This window comes from Glycine max, chromosome 16 (assembly GCF_000004515.6).
Source record: "Glycine max cultivar Williams 82 chromosome 16, Glycine_max_v4.0, whole genome shotgun sequence".
Taxonomy (NCBI): domain Eukaryota; kingdom Viridiplantae; phylum Streptophyta; class Magnoliopsida; order Fabales; family Fabaceae; genus Glycine; species Glycine max.
Genome location: NC_038252.2, coordinates 21633609 through 21657169, shown reverse-complemented (window position 1 = coordinate 21657169; position 23561 = coordinate 21633609). Strand labels below are relative to the sequence as shown.

The 23561-nt window shown below is 34.6% G+C and overlaps 1 pseudogene; it reads right to left on the bottom strand.

Annotated features, from left to right (window-relative positions):
* Window positions 1-179: 179 nt before the first annotated feature.
* Window positions 180-18420, bottom strand: LOC100808688 (probable hexosyltransferase MUCI70; annotated as a pseudogene).
* Between the last annotated feature and the right edge of the window lie 5141 nt (window positions 18421-23561).

Sequence of the window (23561 nt, the reverse complement as noted above, 5' to 3'; positions counted from 1 at the left end):
CTCTCATTGTGCCACGGTGTGTTCATTTTTTTTCGTTAATTTGTAATTTATTTTTTATTTAGTTGTTTGATTTCATTGGTTTTGTACTGTGGGTACTCATTGTTTGATTTTGTTAATTTTTACTGTGGGCATTTTTGCAAATTTGTTAGGAACAGACCATGCACTGTAGGTGCTTGTGTTTATTCTTCTATAAGAACTTTGGTTTCTTCACTTTGTGTTTATTCTTCACTGTGTTTATTCACTTTGTGTTTATTCTTCACTTGATGGAACAAGTTGACCTTGTACCTCCAAGCATAAAGCATCTACAATTAGATCGATTTCTTAAAAATGGTAAGGGTTTATTTTGCTTAGACCAAAAGATCCACAAAAAAATAAGAACTAGGCAGGGCGAAGTAGCTGTATTTGCTTAGACCAATTTCTTGTATAAGATTTCATCCTTGAAACCATAGTTAAAATTATTTACTGAAGATGTATTTGCTATTTCCTTTCCTAGCAATATTACATAAACAATACCTTATTTCATGTTATTTAATCATAAACTTTGCAGAATCAAAATTTTCTTATGGAAATTGCTATGATGTTTTATATCTTTTTCCATTCAAATTGAAAATTATAATCTTCTACTTTTTTTCTGTTTAGGTTTACTAACACTTTAGTATTGAGACTTGACACCATCTTTGTCCTTCCCTATATTGTTGTTGTCATCCAGGTTTTCTATTATTAATGAGAGTCATCGCTGTGTGACACTAGCTGCATCACTAGCTGCACGGCAGGGACCAACATCTATGGCTGCATTTCAAGTATGTCTGCAGGTTTGGTTGGCAATGTCTCTTCTTGCGGATGGTCTGGCTGTTGCTGGGCAGGTTAGATATTACTTTGTCCAATCAATGCCTTGCTATGTTACTACATGATGGTTTCATGGCAAAAGAGTGGATAAAATAGCAATGATATCCACTTGAATAATGTTTTCTTGTATGAAAAAACTGAAAAGGTTTTAGATAACATGAGTGATTCTTCGAATTCATTTTCAATTTTCAATGCACACTTTCCTGTGAAAAATGGGAAACTGATTAAGTTGTAAAAAAACTTGGTTGGGAATGAAATGAGCTTCCATTTTTTAATGTTACATGGTATTATGATAAATGCATATTCAGCCTTCTGCACTAAATATTAAGGACTACTTCATTATGGTAACTCTCAGGTTGTGGTTGCAATTCTTAGCATCATTTGTCTGCTTATTTTGTCATCCGTTGGTGGTTTCATTGGAATTTAGGTGCTTTGACCATCTATATGGGTCTTAGGGCATTTGTTGGCTTCTTGAGGTAATACTGATTTTTAAGGATTATTATTGCTAATGTTTTCCACCTAATTGAATTGATCACCATCAAGACGCTTTTCACATTTAGAACATTGATTCAATGCATTCTCTTTTAGTTAATGAACTAATGTTGATGCAGAATTGGAACGGGATCAGGACCTTGGGAGTTCCTAAGGAGCTCATGACTACACATGGCAGACACCGTAGTTATAGCTTCATATTAGGCCTAGGTTTCAGTGGTGTTAGCTGATTACATTTAAGTGAAGAGAAGCTTTCCCTAGGTTTTTAAGTCGCTTAAAAAATTCTTCAGAAAGAATAGGCACTTTTCCCTGCTTGATTGTGCTTGGGGTATTAGTTGAAAAATTTACCTCTGCATCATAAGTATGTACAGAGAAATCTCTAACTCTACTTTCATAGTACATATATAGTGAAATGAAATGAAATATAGAATCAAGCTTCTATTTGTAACCATGCAAATATAATTAATTGCATGAATAACGTGAAAATGAAAGATTGCAGAGAATGGAATAATCACTAGTGCTGAAAAAAGATGCAGAACTCCTTTCGTTTTTAGGAGATTTGTATATGGTAATCACATCAACTTAGTCCTCATTGCAATATAATTTGAAATCAAAGTATTTATAAGACCAATATCACATTTTAATCATTATTAGAAGATGTCAGACTTTTCGGGATAAAAATTATGTTTGAGATATTCATTAAATTATCCATTTACCCAAATCCACAGTATATTAGAAACACTGTTTAAAAGAAAAATAAAAATAAAAAGAGCATATCAGAAGAATCAATGCCTTTCACTAGACATGAAAAAGCAAAAGCAAAATAAATATTTAAAAATGAAAATTTGAATTTCATTGAAATTGAATTACCTCATCCAAACAAGGAAATTAAAATATAAGAAATTGAATTACCTCATCCAAACAAAATATTTACAAAATGAAAGGAATTTAAATCAAGACAATCAAAATTATGTGTATTTGAATTTCTTAGGAATTTTTAAATCCCCCATCCAAACATATGGTCAAGTTTTCACATGGACATTGCATCATATAAAAGAAGTAGAAGAAAGAGCCTACTCCCTCTACATCACAATAAGAGAAATATAAAGAAGAGACATTCCCTCCATTGGGACGTTATTTTTGTGTCTTAAATAATAATATCCATATGAGATTTTTTATAATATTATGTTTTTTTTTTCTTTGTATCATCTTAATCATTAACATGATTAAAAAATCATTCTTTTAGAATCACTCAGAATTTTTATTTTTCAATTCAAGGGTTAAGATATGCACTTGAACTCTTACAATTAATGAAATCAATGTAACTATATACATCAAATTAAATTAATTTTTTATTCTTTTATAAAAAGCACATATAAAATTATTGTTTACTAAATGAAATAAAGGTGTTTTAGCTAGTAACAAAAATCCAATCATATTTTTATAAATTTGTCGTTGTAATAATTGTGTCACATTGTCAAGAATGATTGATTTATTGTTACCGATTGTATGAAGTCACAATTAGTATTGAATATCTAATAATTTTAAAATTCTTTTAAAAATCTAATAATTTGAAATTATATTTAACTAGTCGACAATAAAATGTTGAAAAAATAAAAATCCCGTTAATTCTCTTTTTTGATGTAGTGCATGATGATAATAAAATAACATATAATAATTTTCAAGTTCCCTCATGTGGTCATGTAGTTAAACGTAAAGGTAGGGTTAAACTCATAGTCACAAAACATGTACAATGATGAAAAAATTTCCTCAAAATTAGTTGATCCATTTAAGTAAGGGTGCACTTTTTAAAAAACAATTTCATGAGTTAATATTTTTTAAACTTTATTAAAATAAAAAAATTAATATGATTTAAAAAATAATTTACTCAAATTAAAAAAAGAATAATGATTCTACTATTTAATCACTACACCTTAAATAACTAATTTATTTTCCTACTACTAGAGAAGTTGGATTCTACATCGGTTATTTAAGGCTTACTAAATTGGTTCAGGACCGTCGTCGTAACTGACGTCGTCAAAAGGTCTCGCCTATTCTACGACGGTCGCGTAGACCATCTTAGAATGTGTATAATTCTACGTCAGTGTCTCAGAAGAACCGTCTTAAAATAGTATGCATTCTACGTTGGTCTTTGACACGTGACCGGCGTAGAATGCAATGCATTCTAAGACAGTCTACACATGACCGTCATAGATGACCAATGTAAAATGCTGTGAATTTTACGACGGTCACATGTGTAGACCATCTTAGAATGCATTGCATTTTCAAGGACCGACGTAGAATGCAATGCATTCTAAGACGGTCACTAACACGTGACCATCTTAGAATGCATTGCATTCTACGACGGTCTCGACAGAACCGGCGTAAAATGTATTTTTTTTGTTTTTTTTGCTAATTGGATCTATTTTTTTTGTGTACATTTACAGTGTTCAAACAGTTGTTGAAATACCTTGTCCCTATAATAAACATATGACAATATGGAATTAATTAAATTTTATGCTATCAATTAATTATATTTTCTAGTTTCATAATTTTCCAATCAATCACATATTTTATAGTAGCATAAAAATTAAACAAGAAATAAAAAATTATATATGTGTGCGTGTGTGTGTGTTATAGATCAATAATATTGTATTACAAGAAGCCAAAAATTAAACAAGAACCCTCTGGTCTGAGATCATTTTACACAAACGAAATAAATAAAACATTTACCTGAACTACAAAGTTGCTTCTTTCATAATCCAAGAACATGAGAAAATGAAAATCCACCCTGGACAAAAGTTTGTCATTGACAATTGAGAAACTAATCTGGTCCCTAAAAGTGAATCATCCAACTTCATTGAATCAAAGACATGTAAAAAGATCGCTAATGGGAACATGGTCTCGTACTATTACACATCCTTCAGGAACATCTGCAAATTAGCCATAAAGGTTGAGAAATAAAAATGAACCAAAAGCAGTTGCATCTCATCCAACAAGGAAACACAAAGTTTAGCTTACCACTTATAATAGGAAGTTTGGCCTCTGTATATGGAGTCAGTCCTTCATTCTTGTAAAAGTCAATCTGAAAGTCAATAGAGGCATTCTCATACTTTCCAGCAGCTTTATTTGCTTTGGCCTCAACAAATACATCAAAGCGTCTATAATGTTTAGATATTGCAAAACTTGCATTCTTCCTCCACAAAAACCTAAATAAGGATGACAACAATTAATGTGCCAACACATGTATTCTATCAAGAAAATTTAACATAAACCTAGTACAAAGTTACCATAGGTATGATTATTTGTGGCTTATAAATAATATTCAGGGATAATATACCCCAAAAGGCATATATGAAAATCCAATAAAAACTCAACCTTGATTTTCATGCAAGATACATTATAAATGGTCAATAGCCACCCAACCAAGATGGAAAACAAGACTTGACATAGAGCAAGAGGAACAGAAAGATCTAAAGAGGAAATGCTAAAACCAACATATAGAGCAGTGGACAGAAGAAGCTGCTAATCATTAAATTTTAGTATCCAAATAATAGTTTCATACACTAAAGTAGGCAATTGCCAAGATTCTAGTACTTCAAACCAAAAACAATGAAGCTATAATCCTATAAAAAAAATGTCGTAGTGGTTAGCTCTACAAGGTGATAACTGAACTCCATTTATGCTAGCTCCTGATGAGTACTAATGCCAATGAAATAGCAATTTTGGATTTTGAAGAAATGCCTATGTTGCATGGAGACAATTTATTATCTTAATTCATAATAAGAGCAAGCTAAGATGAAGATCTCTGATCTAATTTTATACACGACAATGTTTTGATTTACACAGCATGTCTTAGGCTTGCACTCTGTGTGAGCATAACTTTGTTAGTCTAGATGGGAATTTCTAGATATGGCAATCTAAATGGTATCTTAGGATCTGGAAGTTAAGGAAGACAGTAAATGACTCAAACATGATTTATTAGGAGATGAATAGAGCTACTGTTCCTTTATGGAGGATAAATTTGAACCATGACCAAAATAAGGTTTTTTAAATTTCAGATTTAAGTTATCCTCACTTTTCATTGCTATGCTCTTTAAAGACTACCTACTGGTATTTAATCCACTGAAATAGGAAATAGAGGCAGTTCAACATCTTGAATTTTAGCAACCATATTAAATGCAATAAACTTTCTATTGTAAGACCAGTTATAATTTTCTTCATTAAAACTATGCTTACATTCACCACATGTCAATTAAAGACAAATATAGATGCCTTTGATGGTCTAGAAAGAGTAAAATGCCATGTTGTGTGGGAAGGAAATCACATAGTCAAACTTCCAAAATATAATAATGGCATGTTATGACACAAATAACCATTCTTGGTAAGTTCAATAAACATACTACTAGCATATATCAAGATTCATAACTCATAGTGCCTCTGTAGTTGTAAGCAGTGCCATTAAGGTGGAAATAAAATCATTGAATCAATTCTACACATGCAATATACTGTATCTATGACGACAAGAATTAGAAAGATGAATCTCATATCAGACGATGTACAGATGTAGGACTGAAATGTCATCTACACAAGTTTCACATGTAAAATGAATCAATATATTGTATTAAAGAGCAATACTGAAATATACCTTTCAAGGATTTGATATGGATCAACAAGAAGCTCAAGCTTTCCATCAAGCCATATAGACTAGTGGGCATTTGGAACCATTCTATGCAATAGAAGCTTTGGAATATGCAGAAAAGATAGCTTAAGTTACAAGTACATAAAAGTACTATTTTATCAACAAGAAAATAAAATAGTGTCTGACTGAGATATTTTTGTTATTTTCAATTCAAACCAAAAGGAAAAATTATATTTGAATGAAAAGAAAAGCAATAATCAGATCATAAAGAAAAGAGTAATTATTTAAATCAAATCCTAAACAAATGAGTATATGACTAACAACAAATATGTTAATTTCTTGATGGTGCTAGTTGGCATATAATTCTGACCTTCCTTTTGTGTCTTGGATTTGTATAAGGAAGATTATGAGCAACAATAATTCTCCATAAACCAATCTTCTTTTTGGTCCCCAGCCTAGTAGAACTCCTCAAATTAGACTCTATTTCTTCATCTACAAACATAAGAAAGCATACTTCTCCTTTGAATAATCACTTATATTTGTTAGGTCATTTATCCCGTCAAAATTTCCTAAACAACAAATATAATTCATTAGCAACATGCTAGATTAAACATCTAAATGAAAGCAAAAACCATATAATACAAACCAAATATGGCTGATGCAGCAACTACGCCATGGCACTGCTCCATTTCAACGAGGTCATCTTCATCCATGTCAAATCCTATGTTGCGGCCAGGTTTACTTCCTCTTACAAATGTGAATGATGTGAGTAAAAGGATAGGAGAAATACCCTTTATTACTGAAACAAACAAATTATAACCACAAACACCCTTATTCAGTACTCACAGATATACCGAAGGGAAACATCAAACAAAACACGAAACATACCCATAGTGCACACTCATTGACTCTCGTATATCAAAAGATTCATTTCTCTGCCTCAAAGTAGGATATCCACCAAATTCCAAACCACCAAATTCATTATCCCTGCTAAGATTTTCCTTATAGATAAATTCTAAGTTCTTAAGTATTGGAGAAGGTGACGAAAACTTTGGCATAAGTGCAATGGCTTCATCCACGGGAAGGTAACATACTGGGCATGTTGAAACACAAACAAGCCAAAATGTTCAGGATCATACCACTAACATTAAGCAACCTAAAATATTCACCTGCCTTCCATATCCTCATAAACTACCCTAGCTTAACAAACTTACTAATATCTGCAGGGAAGAGGGACACTATTGAAAATACCATATAAAATTACCTAACATAAGATATATGCAGAAACAATAGATGCAATGGAAGAACCTGTATTTCTCCTTGAGCGTCTTCGTGGGTTTGCGTGCTAATTGAATAAGCGACATACCATTGTTTTGAAGTTGTTGTTACTGCTTCTCCAAAGACCCATGATCTACAAGAATCAACATGCATATCTATGTCCCCATGATATTATGTAAAAGATCAGTTACTTAAGCACAAGAGAATAAATTGGAGCTTGCCTCTAATATGCCAACATTCTTTGGCTCATCATCAAATCCAAAACTGACACTAGGGGTTTTTCTTTCCTATCAAAACACCAAGCCATCAAATCCAAGGGCAGGTTGCTCAATGAGGATGGTCATTTTGTGCTGCACTCAAATAACAAAACAGAGAAGAACCAAGGTAGGTAGATCGACCTGAGCAAAACAAAAGATAGAGAAAAAGAAATGAGTGTGGTGGCAGCCTAGTTTGACAAGAGGGTATATATAGTCCCAAGATAAATTTGCCTGAAGTCATGGCAGTATATGTACCTTATTTTTGTTCTTCTTAATTACACAATCTGGCAAATGGAGTACCATAATGCGGATAACGCTAACCTGCACTCAATCAGTGTGCCACAACAAAAACACTTATCCTATGGGGATAAGTACAAATCGTAACCCGAAAACATTGCACAATGACTAAGGTACATAAAATTTTAAGAAATACTTATACAATAATGTTGAATTAAATGTCATGACCATAATTATTCATGAAGCATAAACAATGAAAACATTAAGTTTCAAATAACAATGTTCCTATGCCATCTAAATTTGTCTAACTTCCATGTTTTGAAGTTGGAAATAATAGGTTGCCCATTTCTTCCGTAGTGTCGTCATGGTGTCATTGTCTAATGTTGTTCCATCTAAAAACCACTACAAAATGTTAAATATTAAATTAGTTTTGTACATCAACCATTGAGTTAGGATTTCATACCAACAAACTGATTACTTATTCTTATAGTATGCTTACCTTATTCCATTCATTCTTCAAACCGCCGCTGACTATGCACCACATCCAATGCATGACATAGTATCCACACTCATTGCACTAATTTCAAAAATAAAAAAAAATGTATATAACATATAGAAGACTTTGTTGCTACATAACAACTGGTAAACCATAAATTTTTTTAAGCTTGCCAATTACCTGTTAATTGCAGCCTTGATGTGAACATCAGGGTTTTTCCATAAAGAACAAAACTAAACTATAAGATTCTCTCGTGGACACAAAACAAGAAGTTGCCAATGTGCCTTGAAGTGAACAAAATCAAATTAACAAATTTATAATGCAAACTTTTTCACAACAGTGACATGAATTTACTTACTGATTCAAGTAAGGTCCTAAGTACATTTCTTGATGTGATTCCTTGACCCACATTTCTATGTATTGTTCACATTCTTGATGTCTGTCCTTTGGGTTGTATATAGACTGTGGCTCCAAGAAACCCTAAACTGGGGCAAAGCCTATGCTTGTACTCCAATCATTCATAAACCTTTTTGAAACACGATAAAGAATATTGTTAACCAAATGTTGTAAGTACAATTAATTATGACTTAGATAAGGAGATCTAATTTACTTACATCATCCACAACTGTAGTATAGATATGTTTAAACATTTGTCACTTAAAATGATTTCAGTAACATCTGCATGTGTGATGAAAAACCCATTTTTTGAATTTGGTATCCCAAATTTCGCCCTGTCCCACGACAACTCGACTGGCTTTTGGTAAACGTGAAATAAGTTCTTCACCAATTCTCCCAGGGGATCAACTGTAGCCACTGTAATGCCCCTTTTAGCCTATCCAACCGAGTTGGGCAAACGCTTTTGTGAATCCTACAAGGTTAATCATAATAACAATTAGTGTACATGTAATTCATTACGACAAAATCACAAATGCTTTATAGGGAAAAGAAATAACCTCATGATGTAGACAACGGATCAAGCTGAATGTTTTGATGATGCCAAAGGATCACATGCTTCTCAAAGCTTTATTCAAGACAAAGAAATTAAAGATATTCAAGATGGATGATCAAGACAGTCTCTAGATTCTTAGGAAGGGTATATTAAATAGGAAGGGAATTCCTAACTGAAGTAGCAAAAGGTTTGGCCAAGAAATTTAAGTTAAAAAGTCTTTTTCAAGAGATTTACTCTCTGGTAATCGATTACCAGTGGCCAAAAATGATTTACAACAGCTATTAAAATTTGAATTCAAAATTTGCACTGTGTAATCGATTACACATATATGGTAATCGATTACCAGTAGTTATTGAACGTTTTAATTCAAATTTTAAAGCTTGTAATCGATTACACACATACTGTAATCGATTACCAGAGGAGTTTTTCAGAAAATATTCTCAATAGTCACATCTTTTTATTTGATTCTTGAATGGCCATCAAAGGCCTGTATATGTGTGACTTGAGACACGAATTTGCGAAGAGTTTTCAGAACAAAAAGGTCTTATCCTCTTAAAAAAAATTGTTTTATCCTCTTACAAATTCCTTAGCCAAAACACTTGTGATTCAATAAGGAATTATTTGAGTGCTCAAATTGTTCAATCTATCTCTTTCAAGAGAGATTTCTTCTTCTCTTCTTCTTTATTCTGAAAAGGGATTAAGAGGCCGAGGGTCTCTTGTGGTAAAAGAATTCTAAACACAAAGGAAGGATTGTCCTTGTGTGTTTAGAACTTGTAAAAGGAATTTACAAGATAGTGGAACTCTCAAGCGGGTTGCTTGAGGACTGGACGTAGGCACAAGGGTGTGGCCGAACTAGTATAAATCTGAGTTTTCACTTTCTCTTCCTTTAAACTCCTTTATTTATTATTGTTTTATATTCATATTCAAATTGTTCTATTTGAATCAATATTTAAGAAGTTCATTATTAAGGGAATTTATAACTTGATAGAATTTTAATTGGGGAAATAGTTTGTAATATCTTAATTCAACCCTCCCTTCTTAAGATATCTGAGGCCACTTGTCTAACAAGTGGTATCAGAGCTTCATTCTTGTATAAAGTTTAGAAGCTTCAAGAAAAATGGCCTCAGCAAACTCCTTATTTCCAGAAGGAAATTCTATCAATAGACCTCCAATTTTTAATGGAGAGGGTTACCACTACTGGAAAACCCGAATGCAAATTTTTATTGAGGCAATAGACTTAAGTATTTGGGAAGCCATAGAAATAGGGCCATATATACCCACCACAGTAGAAAGAATTACAATAGATGGTAGCACATCAAGTGAAAGCATAACAATAGAAAAACCTAGAGATAGATGGTCTGAAGAGGATAGAAGACGAGTACAATACAATCTAAAAGCCAAAAACATAATAACATCTGCCCTGGGAATGGATGAATATTTTAGGGTTTCAAATTGTAAGAGTGCTAAGGAAATGTGGGACACTCTACAATTAACACATGAAGGAACTACAGATGTTAAAAGATTTAGGATAAACACACTAACCCATGAGTATGAACTGTTTAGAATGAATGCAAATGAAAGCATTCAAGACATGCAAAAGAGATTTACACATATAGTAAATCATCTGGCAGCCTTAGACAAAGAATTTCAAAATGAGGATCTCATAAACAAAGTGTTAAGATGTTTAAGTAGAGAATGGCAACCTAAAGTAACGGCCATTACTGAATCAAGAGATTTATCTAACATGTCTCTTGCCACTTTATTTGGAAAGTTACAGGAACACGAGATGGAATTATTGAGATTACGCCAACATGAAGAAAATGACAAGAAAAAGAAAGGAATTGCTCTTAAAGCATCATCTTCAATCCAAGAAGAAAGTGATAAGGAAAATGATCTAGATGATGATGATGATCTAAGCCTTTTTGTAAAAAGATTCAACAAGTTTCTTAAAGTAAGAGGAAATCAAAGGCGACCCAATTTTAAATCTAAGAGAAGGACAGAAACTTCATCCTCTACTCTAAAATGCTTTGAGTGCAATCAACCTGGACATCTGAGGGTTGATTGTCCCATCTTTAAGAAAAAGATGGAGAAGTCTGAAAAGAAAAATCTTAGTGAAAAGAAATTGAAGAAAGCATACATCACATGGGATGAAAACGATATGGAATCTTCTGAAGATTCAGAAAATGAAGAGATAAATCTCTGCCTTATGGCTAAAAGTTATGAAAGTGATGAAGAGGTAACATCTTCAAATAACTTATCTATTTCTTTTGATGAATTGCAAGATGCATTTGCTTATCTGCATAAAGAGTCAATTAAACTTGCAAAGTTAGTTTCATCTTCTAAGAAAACAATTTCAAATTTAGAAAATGAAATTTCAAAATTAAACAAAGAATTAGATCATCTTAGAAATGAAGTCTCAATTTCTAAAACAAATGAAAAAGTTCATATCTCTACTATTTCTGACAAGAAAATATCAGATTCTTGTAGTTGTTGTGAAAAATATGAAAAAGAAATTAAAGAGTTGAAAAACTCACTTGCAAAATTTTCTTATAGTAAAAATAATTTAGATGTCATATTAGGTAAACAAAGATATGTTTCCAATAAGGCTGGACTAGGGTATAAATCTGAAAAAGAACAAAAGTTTCATAAAAACTTCTCTACTTCCACACAAAAATATAATTCTAGTTCTATCACTTGTTTTTGTTGTGGAAGAAAATGACATGGCATATCTACTTGCTACTTTAAAAAAAATTACAGCAACATTAAAATGATATGGGTCCCAAAAGGATCCTCAGTTTATACTAACATACAAGGACCCAATAAAGTTTCGGTACCTAAGTCAAAAACTTGATTATGTAGGAGTCTTTGAGGAAGAAGTGGTACATAGATAGCGGATGCTCAAAACATATGACTGGAGATGCATCAAAGTTTACACATATCTCTCCAAAGAAAAGCGGGCATGTAACATATGGTGACAACAACAAAGGTAGAATCCTTGGAGTTGGTAATATAGGTACAAATTCTTCAAACTCCATTGAAAATGTTCTACTTGTTGAAGGCCTTAAGCACAGCCTACTTAGCGTTAGTCAATTATGTGACAAAGGCTATCTAGTATCATTTGATTCTCAGAAATGTCTTATAGAACATAAGCATGACATTAATATAAAGCTTGTAGGACATAGAGTCAATAATGTTTACATGATAGACTTAAGCCTTAAACTAGAAAACAATCATTGTTTTCTTAGCAAAGATGATGATCCATGGTTATGGCATAAAAGAATTGCTCACATAAACATGGATCACTTAAATAAATTAATTTCAAAAGATTTAGTAGTTGGTTTGCCTAAATTGAAATTTGAAAAAGATAAACTATGTGATGCATGTCAAAAGGGCAAACAAACTAGAGTCTCATTCAAACCTAAAAATATTGTTTCAACCACTCAACCCTTACAATTATTGCATATGAATTTATTTGGTTTGTCTAGAACCATGAGTTTTGGAGGAAATTACTATGCCCTTGTTATAGTTGATGATTTCTCTAGATATACTTGGACATTATTTATTACACATAAAAGTGATGCATTCCAAGCATTTAGAAAACTTGCTAAAGTTATACAAAACAAGAAAAATCTTAAGATTGCATCCATTAGAAGTGATCATGGGGGTGAGTTTGAAAACAAAGATTTTGAATCATTCTATGAAGAACATGGTATTGAACACAATTTTTCTGCACCTAGAACCCCTCAACAAAATGGAGTTGTTGAGAGAAAAAATAGGTCATTGGAAGAAATTGCTAGAACTTTATTAAATGATACTTTTCTTCCAAAATATTTTTGGGCTTAAGCGATCAATACTGCATGTTACATCATGAATAGGGCCTTAATAGAACCCATTTTAAAGAAAACCCCATATGAGTTATATAATGGTAGAAAACCCAACATTTCACATCTACATGTTTTTGGTTGCAAATGCTTTGTGCTCAATAATGGTAAAGATAATCTAGGAAAATTTGATGCAAAATCTGATGAAGATATCTTTCTTGGATATTCATTACAAAGCAAAGCATATAGGATATATAATAAAAGAACTATGAATATTGAGGAATCCATTCATGTTACCTTTGATGAATCTAATGCTATCTTGTCAAGAAAGAATATGCTAGATGATATTGCAGATTCTTTAGAGCAAATGCATATTCATGGACAAGATTCTAAAGGAAATGATAAAGGAAACAATGAAGATCCTCCAGAAGAAGTCAAATCCAATGATGAACTTCCAAAAGAATGGAAAGCTTCAAGAGATCATCCCCTTGACAACATTATTAGTGATATCTCAAAAGGGGTAACAACTAGACATTCTCTTAAAGATTTATGCAATAATATGGCTTTTGTATCTATGATTGAACCTAAAAATATAAAAGAAGTCATAGTAGATGATAACTGGATCATTGCCATGCAAGAAGAATTGAATCAATTTGAAAGAAACAATGTGTGGAAACAAGTAGAAAAACCTGAAAATTATCATGTCATAGGAACAAAATGGGTTTTTAGAAATAAATTAGATGAACATGGCATAATTATTAGAAATAAGGCTAGGTTAGTAGCAAAAGGATATAATCAAGAAGAGGGAATAGACTATGAAGAAACATATGCTCCAGTTGCAAGATTAGAAGCCATTAGAATGCTCTTAGCATATGCATCCATAATGGATTTTAAGCTCTATCAAATGGATGTTAAAAGTGCTTTTCTAAATGGCTTAATTCAAGAAGAAGTATATGTTGAACAACCCCCAGGTTTTGAAATCCCGGATAAACCAAATCATGTTTATAAATTGCAGAAGGCTCTTTATGGTTTGAAACAAGCCCCTAGGGCGTGGTATGAACGTTTAAGCAATTTTCTTCTAGAAAAAGAATTTTCTAGAGGAAAAGTGGATACCACATTGTTCATAAAGAGAAAGCATAATGATATTTTGTTGGTTTAAATATATGTTGATGATATAATTTTTGGATCCACTAATGATTCATTGTGCAAGGAGTTTTCCCTTGATATGCAAAGTGAATTTGAAATGTCAATGATGGGAGAACTAAAGTACTTCCTGGGATTACAAATCAAGCAAACTCAAGGAGGTATATTCATCAATCAAGCCAAGTACTGCAAGGAATTGATCAAAAGATTTGGGATGGAAAGTGCAAAACACATGGCTACACCGATGAGCACTAGCTGTTACTTAGATAAAGATGAATCTGGTCAGTCTATAGACATGAAACAATATCGAGGTATGATCGGATCTCTTCTCTATTTATCTGCTAGTAGACCTAATATTATGTTTAGTGTATGCATGTGTGCTAGGTTTCAATCCAACCCCAAACAATCACATTTGAGTGCAGTAAAGAGAATCATGAGATATCTATTAGGTACAATCAATTTAGGATTATGGTATCCTGAGAACTCAACATGTAACTTAATAGGATATTCTGATTCTGACTTTGCCGGATCTAAAACTGATAGAAAAAGCACAAGTGAAACTTTTCAATTCATTGGATCTGCTCTTGTCTCATGGCATAGTAAGAAACAAAACAGTGTTACTTTATCCACTGCTGAAGCAGAATATATCTCTGCCGGCAGTTGTTGTGCACAAATTTTATGGATGAAGCAACAATTATCTGACTATGGTATCCTTCTTGATCGCATACCTATTAGGTGTGATAATACTAGTGCCATAAATCTATCCAAAAATCCTGTACAACATTCTAGGACGAAACATATAGAAATTAGGCACCATTTTCTAAGAGACCATGTTCTAAAGGGAGACTGTTTGTTAGAGTTTGTTGATACAAAGAATCAGCTTGCTGATATCTTTACAAAACCTCTCCCAAAGGATATATTCTTTTCAATAAGAAGAGAATTAGGCCTTTTAGACCTTAGTGATTTGGATAGGTAAAGTTTATGATTGATTGATTGTGTTTTGATTAAGTATGACGCTTGTTTCTGTTCAATTTATTTTACCTTTCTTGTTGATATAATTAACTCTTAAGATAGTATAAGTTTTTAGACTTAGAAATAAGTTTTCTTTTAGGAAAAGGCTATTATTTTGTTCTGGTAATCGATTACATGAATACTGTAATCGATTACACTAGAACAAATGGCCTGTAATCGATTACAGTATTCATGTAATCGATTACCAGTAGGCTGCCTCCACCTATAATCGATTACAATGCGTCCTGGTCTATAAATACCACGTTTTTTAGAAACCCCTGCGCAACCTCTTCCTCCTTGCGATGTCCCTCCATTCCCAAACCTTCAAACCTTCCTATCTTACTCATTTCTTCATCAAATCGACTCCCGTAACTTGCAATCTTCCTCTTTTTCATTTTTCGTTTGATTTCACCGATTGCAATCTGCAAAAACTCCATCATATGGCAGAATCATCAAAGAAACGTAAGGGTTCATCCACCTCCGCTTCGGCTTCAAGAGATGATCGTTCTGGAACCACCAGCGCATCCACAACACCAATTCCACCCTCATTATCCTCTTCCACACTGTTTTCTTCCGAGGAACAGCAGAAACGGTACTCAAACCTTTTCTCATCTCATTCCATTATCGACCCTAAGTTCATAGATATGGAATTCTTTTCTGGTGGAAGTTTTGATTGCATTCAAGCATTTCAGAACTTAGGTCTCATACCTTTCATGTCATTACAATTGCCTGTTTATCCTGAATTGGTTAAAGCTTTTTATTGTAACCTTGAAATTCAGGAAAGCACTTTGATTTCTGAGGTTTTTGGGATAAAAATGGTCATTGACCAATCCCTTTTCCATAACTTAACCCAATTGTCCAGTGACGGTGTACCATTTGAAGGTACACTGAATGACGATTGGAAATTTGATTTCTCTGCACATGATGCCCGCCAGTTGGTTTGCACTAACCATGCGGATATGACCGAACGCCTTCTTGCCGGTTCATTGGCTTTTGAAAGTCGCATCCTTCATTATCTCATTGTGCGTATTTTGCTTCCACGATCTTCCAACCTTGCCCAGGTTTCTGAGAAAGATCTTGTTATCATGTGGGCCTTTCATACCGAGCGTCAACTTGACTGGGCACACTTAGTCAGATATCGCATGCATAAGGCATTGCGATTAAATGCTCCATTGCCATATCCACACCTTGTCACTCTCTTTTTTTCGCCATTTTCAAATTCCTCTTGATTCTGAACCTTATGTTCCAATCAAGAGATCTTTTTTAATTGGTGCTGCTGTGATTGCCTCCTTTGGTTACCACAAAGAGCATGATGGCTCTTGGGTCAAAAAAGGTGCTCAACCCGCTGATGATGAAGGCAATCTACCAGTTGAAGATAATTGCTCTCTTCTTCGAAAGCTTTTGGACAAGTTCGATGGTCTTCAGACTTTTGTTGGTGACAAGTTTGATGCCATGGAATTGCAAGTCGACATGCGGTTCAATGCCATGGAATCAAGGATCACCAAGGTTGAAGAAGATGTCTCCTTCATCCGTACTTGCTTTGATCCACCACCACCGCCTCCGTCATCCTCTTAGCTTATTTGTTATTATTATGATTAAGTATTATTAGTACTTAGTTTTATCGCCGTGTATTTGACTTTTTGTTGCTCTAGTTATCATAATCTTGCACTTCTATTATATTTCTCGACTTTGCTTTGGTTGGTTATGACAATGTATGGACTTATTTTGGTTTAATGTCTGGCTCTGTTTGGATATTGATTGTTTTGCTTAGTTCTTTTTGATGTTGCCAAAGGGGGATAGAACTTGGGTTAGAAATCAAGTTCAAATTAGAAATCTAGCATTAAAAATCAATCCTTAAAGTTAGGCATACATGCCAAAAGATAGGGGGAGTAAGGGTTGTGTGAACGTGCTATCATCTTGTATATAGCTTGTCTTGATTTCAGGGATTGTCATCATCAAAAAGGGGGAGATTGTAGACAACGGATCAAGCTGAATGTTTTGATGATGCCAAAGGATCATATGCTTCTCAAAGCTTTATTCAAGACAAAGAAATTAAAGATATTCAAGATGGATGATCAAGACAGTCTCTAGATTCTTAGGAAGGGTATATTAAATAGGAAGGGAATTCCTAACTGAAGTAGCAAAAGGTTTGGCCAAGAAATTTAAGTTAAAAAGTCTTTTTCAAGAGATTTACTCTCTGGTAATCGATTACCAGAGGATGTAATCGATTACCAATGGCCAAAAATGATTTACAATAGCTATTAAAATTTGAATTCAAAATTTGCACTGTGTAATCGATTACACATATATGGTAATCGATTACCAGTAATTATTGAATGTTTTAATTCAAATTTTAAAGCTTGTAATCGATTACACACATACTGTAATCGATTACCGGAGGAGTTTTTCAGAAAATATTCTCAACAGTCACATCTTTTTATTTGATTCTTGAATGGCCATCAAAGGCCTATATATGTGTGACTTGAGACACGAATTTGCGAAGAGTTTTCAGAACAAAAAGGTCTTATCCTCTTAAAAAAAATTGTTTTATCCTCTTACAAATTCCTTGGCCAAAACACTTGTGATTCAATAAGGAATTATTTGAGTGCTCAAATTGTTCAATCTATCTCTTTCAAGAGAGATTTCTTCTTCTCTTCTTCTTTATTCTGAAAAGGGATTAAGAGACCGAGGGTCTCTTGTTGTAAAAGAATTCTAAACACAAAGGAAGGATTGTCCTTGTTTGTTTAGAACTTGTAAAAGGAATTTACAAGATAGTGGAACTCTCAAGCGGGTTGCTTGAGGACTGGACGTAGGCACAAGGGTGTGGCCGAACCAGTATAAATCTGAGTTTGCACTTTCTCTTCCCTTAAACTCCTTTATTTATTATTGTTTTATATTCATATTCAAATTGTTCTATTTGAATCAATATTTAAGAAGTTCATTATTAAGGAAATTTATAACTTGATAGAATTTTAATTGGGGTTGTAATATCTTAATTCAACCCCCCCTTTTTAAAATATCTGAGGTCACTTGTCTAACACATGAGATACCACTTTGACTAGATGTTTCAGCCATGCGACGACTGTGCCAACAGCTTGGCTGACAAACCAAACCTCTGACATCAGAAAAGGGACCTGAGCATCACCGTGGTAAACTGTGACAACACTCACCCTAACCATGTCATTTGCATAAGGCACATTGTGTATGGAGGATGAAGTGTCGTACACTTTTCCCAATGCCACGAGCATAGTACTCTTATTGTGTACTATTTACAAGCCCATTAGGTCCACAACAACATCAGAAGGCTCTTTAGATACTCATTTTGTCTCTGGTTCAGCACAACTACCCTTTGTGCTCACACGTGCACCTAAAACCTATATTTATGTCGGCTCTAGGAGGGCTGATTGATGTGATGCAATATGAGATAACTCTATTTTAATTGATTTTTTTTAAATCTTCTTTCATTATCTCCAAATTGCATATGTGTTGCACTTCAACTTCCCTCCTCCATGCCTCCTATTGTTGCTTGTTTTCTTCTTCAACCTCTTTTCGTACCTAATCCTTGAGGTCACCAATGATGTCAGCCAATTGTTGTTGGGTGATTGATGGCGACAAAGTGCTCGAGCCACGTGACATTTGTCCAAAGTATTGGCTGATTGTGACATTTGTCCTTACGACACGAACACGTCCTAGATGCTTAGGTTTGCCAATAGTTATGTTTAGGATATCCTGACGACCATGGGGAACAAAGCTTCCCTACGTTGCCTGATCCTCTAAAGAATCCTGCACGCAAACACAATTTATCAAATTAAATGTGAGTGGCTATTGTAATGACACAATTATTTGACAATGATTGTAAACAAACAACAAATCAACTCACAATTTTGTCTGATATCTGTTGTGCCGCTGCAGAGGTCATTTGCCTATAACGCTTTGTTCGGGCCATCTTCCACTTAAGATGTCTCAACACGGGGAATGGATGGTCATTACTGAGTTATGAATTTTCAATAAACTCAGCTAGATGTTCTTGATGCTTCCTTTTCTCGTCCATAAGTTTTTTGTCTAGAAGATCATACCCCCCACTAGACAGTAAGTGGAGGTAGTCATTGTATTTTTGAATCTCCTGCGCCTTCTTCTATATTCCCTTAGAAACACAACCAATAATTTTTGTATATTACATGACTTTAATTTACTATCTGAATTCATTTTGAAATACAAGAAAAATTCACAAACCTACCAATTAGGGGTTTGGCGGCTTTTTGCAAATTCCGCCTATGTAGCTGGATCAAGACCATACTTCACTGTGTAGGATCATTTATTTGTTGACCCTCATTGTCAGCATACACAAATTTAGAAGTCAAGGAAGACTTAAATTGCCTCCATCTAGTTGTGACTGTTGACATCACCTTCTTTTTGGCATCCTCACCCTCGGGGATGTCAAATTTGCGCTGAACATGAAAGTTGTTATGTAAGAGTGCATGAATGATTCATATTAAAGTGACTTATAAAGACAATCATAAACATACGTGTACTTTAAACCACTTACCAAAATATCTTCCCAAATTAGCTTCTTCAGATCGTTCGGGACAATATTCCAGTTGGAGTGGACAACATAAATTTTTTCCCGTGCAACAACCCCTAGATAATTGTGAAATTTTTCTTTATGGGGCCCTGATCCTCTTCCAATGGCAAGATTGACGTTAACAATTGGTCGTGGCTGATCTAAGCTTCTAGTAGTCAGCCTTCTGAGCCTGGTGGATTGTCTAGTCCTCCTAGAAGTAACCACCAGAGGATTATCTGAATGTGGTGGGGATGTTGGGGGTGTTTCCATGAGCCTGCAGATATAAAACAAATTCAGTTAGGACAAATTTAGTTATGTAATACGCAATAAGTTGTAAATTTAATTATAAATTTATGCATTACAATTATGCGACATATATGGTGCTTTGTGCTTAGGCAGTTATGTAGGAATGTTCTCCCATAAACCCTCATCATGATCAGTATGATTTGCATATACATCATCCTGTTATTGTTCATCATTAATCGAAGGCATGTCTTTAGAGAAAGGAGGCATATCATTGACATCAACTGTTGAACCATCAATATGGTGATTGCTAGAAATTGTTCTCCTTTGCAAAACCATTGACCATCTAGAGTCGCAGGGATCTTCTACATAAAACACCTGTCAAGCTTGCGCTACCATAATGAATGTGTCGTCCTTGTAACCTACCTTTTGAAGATCTACTAAAAGTAAATCCCATTTTGTCCTGATGCACACCGGTATTTCCATTGACCCACTGACATTTGAAGAGAGGTACTCTAAATTAACCGTAATCAAACTCCCAAATATCTTGAATGACTCCATAGTAAGGCATGCATGCTTGAATGAGATTGTTATCTGAAGCACTACAAAAGTGATCCGATTGACCATCAACAGTCACCCCACTATTCTGCACACTACTTTTATCATCCTGGGACTTTGTGTAGAAAGAATAATGATTGATATCATATCCCTTCCAAGTTGGCACATTCAAATTTGGACCGACAGCTAGCAATCTTAATGTGTTTGAAGCACTGTGATCGACAAAGATTGTTTGTCGAAACCAGTGGATGAAATTTCTATTGTGCTCTTGCAACAACCTCGTCATGTTCATTTTTGGGTGAATACCGCTAACATGTTGTTTGTGAGCATCTATGTATGGGATGACCTCTGTTGTATTGTGTAATACGTATAAATGAGCTTGTGACAGCTGTTGGCGATCCATGGTTACAACATTGAATCCTCGTGTGCCCCAACCTTCAATGGTACAGTCATGACGACTTTGAGGAACTCCCACTGGTGTACCGGTGTGCATATATTCAGAAAAAAAAACTCAATAGCTTCCTCAACAACGTATCTTTCAACAATGCTAGCCTCTGGTCAATATTGATTTTTTGTATATGCTTTCAACACCTTCATGTAGCATTCAACAAGATACATCCAACATAAAAACACGGACACACACAACTGAATCTCACATACAAGATGAACAATTAAGTGAATCATGATGTCAAAAAACAATGGCGGAAAATACATCTCTAATTCACACAAGATAATGGCGGCTTGATTCTCCAAATCATCCAATTGTTTTAGGTCAATAACCTTGCTACAAATAGCATTAAAGAAAAAACACAAGCAGGTTATGGCAACCCTAACTTTCTCAGGCAAGATACCACGAACGGCCACTGGCAACAGTAGTTGCATTAACACGTGACAATCATGAGATTTCAAGCCAACCAACTTCAAATCATTAACTGACACAAGGCTCTTGATATTGGAAGAGTATCCTTGTGGCAGTTTAACATTTTTTAGATAATGACAAAAATGTTTTTTCTCCTTGGTTGACATTGTGTAACATGCTGGGGGCAAATACATTCGCCGACCTTGTGCCTGCAAATGCAACTGGTATCGTATACCTAGCTCCACCAAATTCTGATGACATTTCAAACCATCCTTTGTCTTGTCTTTAATGTTAAGAAGAATGCCTATTAAACTATCACACACACTCTTCTCCACATGCATTACATCGAGACAATGTCGAACATGTAGATTGGCCCAATAAGGAAGATCAAAGAATACTGACCTTTTCTTCCAAATGTTCTTGTCAGCATGATCCTTCCTGTGTGTTTTACCAAAAACAGTTACGATGTCTTTCACTCGATCATACACTTCATGTCCAGCTAACGGTTCCGAGGCACCTTCACTCTCATGGGTTCCATTAAATGCTTTCTTCAATCGCTGATACAGGTGATAATGTTTCAAAAATCTTCGATGCCTTGTATATACTATCTTCTTCCCATGTTTAAGTTGGATGAAACTCGTGTTTTTCTCACAAATTGGACATGTGTGGTGTCCTTTCACACTATGTCTTCTTAAATTCCCATAAGCTGGAAAGTCATTAACGGTGCAAAATATCATCGCACGTAACCTGAAGGTCTGTCCAACATTTTCATCATACACATCAACCCCCTCTTCCCACAAGTTGCGCAAGTCTTCAATCAACGAAGTTAGATAGACATCAATATCATTTCCTGGCTGTCTTGGACCCGTTATCATTATACACAACATCATGTATTTGTGTTTCACGCAAAACCAAGGAGGAAGGTTGTAAATCATTAACAAAACATGCCATGAACTATAACTAGTGCTCAAGCTACCAAATGGATTCATGCCATTCGAAGCAAGACCAAGTCGTAGGTTTCTTGGTTCCACTCCAAATTCAGGATACAAGTGATCAATTGTCTTCCACTGTGGAGAATCAACGGGATGTCGGAGTAACCCATCATTTATTCTGCCAACTACATGCCATTTAAGGTTTGAAGCATCATGTGCAGTAGCTAACAATCACTTAAACCTCAGTATAATTGGAAGGTACCAACAAACCATTGTTGGACGAGTGCTGTTTGTGCCTACATCACTAGTGTATTCCCTGTCGTTCACTTTTTATCGTGAAACCCCACATGTCAGGCAATTCCGCATTTCCGCAAACTCATTTCTATACAGCATACAATCATTACGGCATGCATGAATTTTCTGGTACTCCATACCCATAGGAAATAATATTTTCTTAGCCTCGTAGTGACTCTTGGGTAACTTGTTATCATTACGAAGCATATTCTTCAATAACACAAGTAACTCAGTCAGACTTTTGTCACTGCACCCAAATCTAGCCTTCTAGTTGACCAAAGCTAGCACCGTACATAGCCGAGTGAAGGTTATGCACCCGAAGTACAATGGCAGCTTCAAATCTGTTTGTAATTCTTCATAATAGGGTGCATGAGCTTGCAAAAAAACCCTTTTGCCCAAGATCGTGTATCATGTCTTCCATTCGATCTCCGGTTTGTACTTGTGCCGCTTCAGTGTTGGTGGGTGTTGAGATCTATGGCAATTCACCGTGCCATATCCAATTTGTATAACTCCGACTGAGGCTATCACAAATAAGATGTGATCTAATATCATCTAATGATTGATGCCTTCCATTGACAGAGTTAACACAAGGACAAAAATAATTTCCACCCTACACTAGTGCATGTTGTTGCGCAAACTCCAAGAAATCTTCAACCCCTTTTTCATACTCATCACTTATGCACAGTGCTTGATTCCAACTTCGATTCATGTTTTTTGTTCTATAACGTCTCTGTTATGCCATATGCATGATATTCTCACTTATTTTATATGAAGGTGAGGTCCTATCCCATTTAAGAACCACCTTTTTTACTTCATTCATATGTACAAGTTAAGTATGTTATGATAAATTTGATGAAATTTCGGCAGCATTTCGCATTGGTCTCCAAGTACACAAAATGAAAGCGGTCACATAAATTGACCACAATCAAGAATGCACCCGGA